General features: G+C 42.4%; 1 protein-coding gene across 2 annotated transcripts in view; it reads left to right on the top strand.

The window, feature by feature from the left end:
* The first annotated feature begins 1,440 nt into the window (after positions 1 to 1,440).
* LOC117404247 (coiled-coil domain-containing protein 120-like) overlaps positions 1,441 to 6,310 on the top strand; it is a 31,455-nt gene continuing 26,585 nt past the window's right edge. Inside the window, exon 1 of one of the 2 annotated variants that reach the window (XM_059017306.1) lies at positions 1,441 to 1,795. The gene's annotated coding sequence lies outside the window, so the exon portion shown is untranslated. Of the gene's footprint in view, positions 1,825 to 6,310 lie in introns of both variants that reach the window. The other variant, XM_059017305.1, reaches the window with a different exon arrangement.

The following is a 6,310-nucleotide window of genomic DNA, read 5'->3' as shown; positions in this document are numbered from 1 at the left end:
TTGAGGCTCGGAGACTGAACTGCTCCCTCCCTCCCTCCCTCCCCTAAGAGAAAGGGGGCTCCCTCCAGTCCAGGGCAGGCTTGAGGCACGGAGACTGAACTGCTCCCTCCCTCCCTCCCCTAAGAGAAAGGGGGCTCCCTCCAGTCCAGGGCAGACTTGAGGCACGGAGACTGAACTGCTCCCTCCCTCCCTCCCTCCCTCACCCCCCTAAGAATAAGGGGGCTCCCTCCAGTCCAGGGCAGACTTGAGGCACGGAGACTGAACTGCTCCCTCCCTCCCTCCCTCACCCCCCTAAGAGAAAGGGGGCTCCCTCCAGTCCAGGGCAGACGAGAGAGAGTTCACAACTACACATGCCTATACCTTTCCTGAGCCTAATAATAATAATAATAATAATAATAATAATGTTGACGTACCTGATTAGGTTGACGCAATCCGGATTCGAATCTAGAATGACGAACACGTTCTGATGCTGCTCGTGCGGTGCTGTTTGCGATGGTTGCCCGGGTAACAGCAGCTGGTTTGTATTATGAATATCAAAATGAATATTGCGCTGTTCTGCTTCAGTCGACACAATGAATATGCCCTTTGCTGTGCAATCCTGATTCGAGGCAATGTTAGGCATATCTGAAAGCCGGTATATTTAAAAAAAAAAAAAAAAAATCACATCTCCTTTTTAGTAGTTTTAAAATAGACTTAATAGACTTGAAAAAAAAAAACTCCAAAACGACTGACAGAAAAAGCGACGTCCTTTTTTCAAGACCCACGATTTATAGAACACGGTACAGTATCTGTCAAACGCTAATAATTACTAATAATAATTAAAAAATCTTGTTTTTAAGTTACGGTCGTTTGCGTTTGCAGACGACAAACTCTACGTCAAAAACGTGATCGATTCAATACCGAATTCGTTGTGTCGTTCCAATAGAAAATATTCCAGATGAATAGTTTTAACAGAGCATTACTTTAGCGGCAGTGCAGTTAATACAAAACCATTGTTTGCTTATTATTATTGAGTAGAGTACTGGTTTTAGCTTGTTTTGTAATTCTCTGTGCAGCACAGGCAACCTTTGCGTTTTTTTCCAAAAGAATATGGCCGGTGTGGCTTGGTTTGCAATTAAGATATTGCCATACACGCATGTCACCCCAGTTAATTGTATTCTTCGGTGAATCGACGCTGGGAGTTGAAGCGTTTCTGTTGCACAGACTTCCCCAGATCTGCACAGAATCCAGTTCTGCTAGGCATGCTGCGTGACGTCACGACCCCCACCCTCAGAAATACGTGCCGATCCCGCACAGCCTCTGGGTGCGTTCGCGAGGATCATTCCGCGCAGATGGGTTGGCTAAAAATGGGTCAGATTCTGCGCAGAACGCACCCCCTTTGGCACAGCCCAGCGCAGCTTTGAAAAGCAGCTGCGGGAGGCTGTGTGAACCAAAGAGACGATGCAGAGATCAACGCGTGATCCCTGCCAACCGTAATTCAGACAGCTACTGAAAAGTGTTTCTCGCATAAATAAATGCATTAATCGATTACGTTTCATTACAAATAGACTATGTCATTAATTATGCAGCTGCAGCATAAACAGGTGAGGTCGCTGGTAAGCTTCCCAAAAGGTTTGGAAAAGGCGTTACTAGTAGCAACGTGACGTCAAACAGAGATCAGGCACGCTCAGCCAGCTCTGGGGAGGCGTTTCTCTCGTAGCTTGCTTTGGGAGAAACGCACCCCCACTGTGAAGCACAGACTGCAACAGAGCGTTCGGGGGAATCCGGGGAACTCCGAAGGTGACGTCATCGGGAGGTGAGACTGATAAGCGCCTCCGCCAACGGGTGAGCGGGGTTTAATTTCGCTCAGCCAATCAGAGAGGGGAGGAGGAGGGGTTAGTTTGTTTTTTCTTAGATGAGCATTATAATATACAGCATATATATTGAAGAATGAGGCGTTTAATATATATTACGTAAGTCACCGCGTTAAATAACCTGTTAAAATAATGTTATTTACTGTTATATACTTTGAGCGCCCCCCCTTTTTTTTTTTAAAGAGAAAACGAAGTGTGTGAGAGGTTTGTGTCAGACATCACAGGGCAAGAGACATGCCTAAATTCTATCAGGAGCAAAGGGCAAGGCCCAGAAAATGGTGGGATGGTTGTATATTTTTGCATTGAAAATATTTGACTTACAATGTATTGTGCATGTGACTATGTGCACCTGTGTGTGTGTGTGTGTGTCTGTGTGTGTGTGTGTCTGCCTGTGTTTGTTTGTGTGTGTGTCTGCCTGTGTTTGTGTGTGCGTGTGTGTGTGTGTGTATTGTGCTCTTCAGTTTAGCTTCAGGGATAATCTTCTCCATGCACCGTGCACAGCACAGCCCTGTTAGAGTAGAAATTAGAATCAGATTTGGCGGGTTTCCAGATTCAGTAGTGGTTTGGATCCTGAGTGATAGAATGGTGTGCCGTCTAGCCCCTCCCCCTCGCTCCCCTCTCATGAATATTCATGAGGGTGCTTTATCATTCCGTGTGAGCGTCAAGGGTTCTGTCTCCTCCCCCTCCGGCGGAGTGTTCACGAGCAGGTGGAAAACAAGGAGTGGATTTCCACGTACGTTTGGATCAAAAACAACAACATTAATAAAATTACATTTAAAAGGTTAAAATTGATTGACGTAAGCTGATTGACTAAAGAATGACCCCTTCACCCAGAACACAGTGGACTCCGGTTTTAATAATTCTTCAGATGAAGGCGTTGACCGAGGTACGGACGCTGTTTCATAGCTCGCTTCACTATATCATCACAGATCCGTTCGCTGTGTTTTTCCGTTGTTTTTTACAATTCTGTATTTGCAATTGCTTTGTGTTTTTTTTTTTTTGTTTTTTTTTTTACCATACTTGACTGCACTTTGCTGTCATTTAAAAATATATACTTTTCATCACTGCTGTGATTTTACACTTTACAAGCATGTGCAAAATACCAAATCACATCTGAGAAATCAACCGATGTCACCCAATGCACAGAGCATGCATTTAAAACAGTGGCGGTATTAAGACCACCCCCCCCCCTTGGTATTTGATCCCCAGGATTCAGGTCACGTGTCTTAATGTTGTTATATATTGATGCGGTTCCACTCACGGCCACAAGAGGGCAGCATCCGACCACATTACATCACAGTGCCCTGTGCACGTCACTAGGCGTTTTTAAGACCTATAATGCGCGCAGAGTAAGAGACATTCTGTGATTTGTACAGCAATAGTACTGATCTGTACAGGTCTATTGAAGAATTCCATAGATAGATAGATAGATAGAGAGATAGATAGATAGATAGATATTTATACAAGATGTATTTCTGTAGATTTGCTGACATATATTTGGCAGTAGGTTACTGGTATGACTTGTCATTTTAATAAAGACCATTTATTTGAATTTGAGTGAGGGAGTCGGAGAGCTAGAGAGAGAGAGAGAGGGAAGGAGGGAGGAAGGAGCAAGGTGAGAGTATGTGTGTGCGTGACTTTCTACATGTTCCTCAGCGTGTGAGACACGGTAGTGTGGTGTTTTTTCAAAAAAACGGCGCAACGCTGCTGTTTTTTTTTTTTTTTTTTTGTCATTTTTATTTGATTCGTTATTTACAGAAGAATAGAAACTCCAGAAATCAATGTGCCGGGTTCTATCGCTTTGCAAAGGGATCTCGAGCGAGCTGGCTTTTGGACATTCTGTCGTCTCTTTTAATGCTGTGTGTATTAAAAAAAAAAAAAAAAAACTAAATCGGATTGCGCGCCGTCTTTACTTCACTTTATCATTCATTATATAATATAATTCCACATCATTCTAAAAAGAAACAACAGTGCATTAATTATTATTATTATTATTATTTATTTATTAGCAGACGCCCTTATCCAGGGCGACTTACAATTGTTACAACATATCACATTATACATTATTTCACATTATACAGATATCACATTATTTTTACATACAATTCCCCATTTATACAGTTGGGTTTTTACTGGAGCAATCTAGGTAAAGTACCTTGCTCAAGGGTACAGCAGCAGTGTCCCCCACCTGGGATTGAACCCACGACCCTCCGGTCAGGAGTCCAGAGCCCTAACCACTACTCCACACTTATTATTATTATTATTATTATTATTATTATTATTATTATTATTATTATTATTATTATTATTAATAATAATAATAATAATAATAATAATAATAATAATAATAATAATAATAATAATAATAATAATAATAATAATAAGTAGTAGAAGTCATTTGAATTTAAAATCATCTTGCACACGCAGGGTGTGTTTTTGGGCAGCGTGTTATTCCCCTCAGTGCGGTCATGCACAGATATGCAGGTATTCCTCCTGGTCGTTTCATGCACAGCAGTGATTGCCTTTTGTTCCGTACATTTGAACGCTTTTTAATTCTTCAACTCATTTGCCTCCGCAGCGCAAACGCCACCAGAGCAAGCGAGCCCTGCTCTGTGTGCCAATGCATCGAATTGCAATTGGCATTTGGGCTTTGATCGTTTGGGTTTGATGAGCGAAGACGTCTTTACCGACAGAAGCTGCATAATTTAGTTCGGATTTTGCATTTTTTTTTAAAATTTTTTTTTTATTAATGCTTTTAAGGAAACGAATTCGGTTATTCTGCACGCGTGCGCTGATGACTCTGTGTGTTGCTTATTAAAAATGCAATTTGTTGTTCAATGTATAAATCGCATTGCAATTTTGCGAGGTTTTGGGATAAGCTACACGTCCCTGCAGGCGAGTCCTGGTCTATTCGAGTCAGAGCACCACGGTGTAAGCTGCGCTCTTGTCTTGTCTTTATGAGGAACGGCGCTGCGGTTATATTGCGACTTTGGTTGTCCAGACTGGAGAGAGGAGGATTGCAAAGAACAGAACGTTAAGGAGCCTCGGAGGTAACGTTCTTTACAATTGACATTGTGTGGACTGCGTGCGTGCGTGCGTGCGTGCGTGGCTCTCAAATATCATTATGACAGTCCTATCTCGATTCGCTTGTTTCTCATCTCTCAAATGTCAGAGTTCTGTATGTAAATTCGACTTTAAAGCCTGTTCCGCGTGCTTAGCTCCTCCTTCTCTCTGCCTGCCAGCATGCAAATGTTGGACTGGCTGCAAAATGCAATGTAGCTGACTTTTTAAATATTGTGAATGTATTGAAGCAGGGATGGGAATCAGACTCCCGTCGCACAGCAGTGTGATCCAGTCCAGGTTTTACTACCAGCTTGATCAGCCCCCAGTGTGTCTAGCTAACAAGCTCAGGTGTGTCTCATTAAACTCCTAGTGAAACCAGGAATGGATCAAACTGCTGTGCAACGGGAGTCTTACTTCCAGTTAGGAGCTTACTAAATAATTCCATGCATTTTCCAACCGTTTTTTAAATGGTATATTCATATAAAAAATACAATTAGTTGCTTATTTTTGTATGGTGTAATAGGCGCTGCAATTTACATGGTTAGCCACTAGTGGTCGCTCCCGCGCTAGTTCGTATTCTGTGTTCAAGTGGGTGTTGAAACAGCGTAGAACATCGATACTATTGTACAGTTATAGATCTAACTACCTGTACTGCAAAATCATTTAAAAGCCATATAACCCAACGAAAGAAAGAAAGAAAGAAAGAAAGAAAGAAAGAAAGAAAGAAAGAAAGAAAGAAAGAAAGAAAGAAGGAAGGAAAGCGCTGGGCTGCAGTGGGTTTTAGTGATTGGGCATATAACTTGGAGTTAGGTAGCAAACAAGCAAGAGAGAGAGAGAGAGAGAGACAGAGAGATCCCTGCTTGCCCAAGCTGAAAAATGTAGGTCATGTTTTGAAGTAAAATCCTTGCAAATCCAGAGGGCTGGACTGAAATCCTGGACTGGATCTCTGCCCTCGGATTGGACTGTTAGAACAGGGGAACGTTTATAAGTCTCCCGCAGTAAATGTGCATGTTCAATTTGCAGTTATCCTTCATGCTTTTCTCATGGTTGTACTATGCATTTATCACAGTGTATATGCTCTGTGTGCTTTACAATGCTTTACCACACCTCTCTGTGCTTTACAATGCTTCCCTATGCTTTACCAGACCTCTCTGTGCTTTACAATGCTTCCCTGTGCTTTACCAGACCTCTCTGTGCTTTACAATGCTTCCCTATGCTTTACCAGACCTCTCTGTGCTTTACAATGCTTCCCTATGCTTTACCAGACCTCTCTGTGCTTTACAATGCTTCCCTATGCTTTACCAGACCTCTCTGTGCTTTACAATGCTTCCCTATGCTTTACCACACCTCTCTGTGCTTTACAATGCTTCCCTATGCTTTACCACACCTCTCTG

Source organism: Acipenser ruthenus, chromosome 56 (assembly GCF_902713425.1).
Source record: "Acipenser ruthenus chromosome 56, fAciRut3.2 maternal haplotype, whole genome shotgun sequence".
Classification (NCBI taxonomy): domain Eukaryota; kingdom Metazoa; phylum Chordata; class Actinopteri; order Acipenseriformes; family Acipenseridae; genus Acipenser; species Acipenser ruthenus.
The sequence above is the reverse complement of the archived record's forward strand: the minus strand, read 5'-3'. Positions and strand labels throughout refer to the sequence as shown.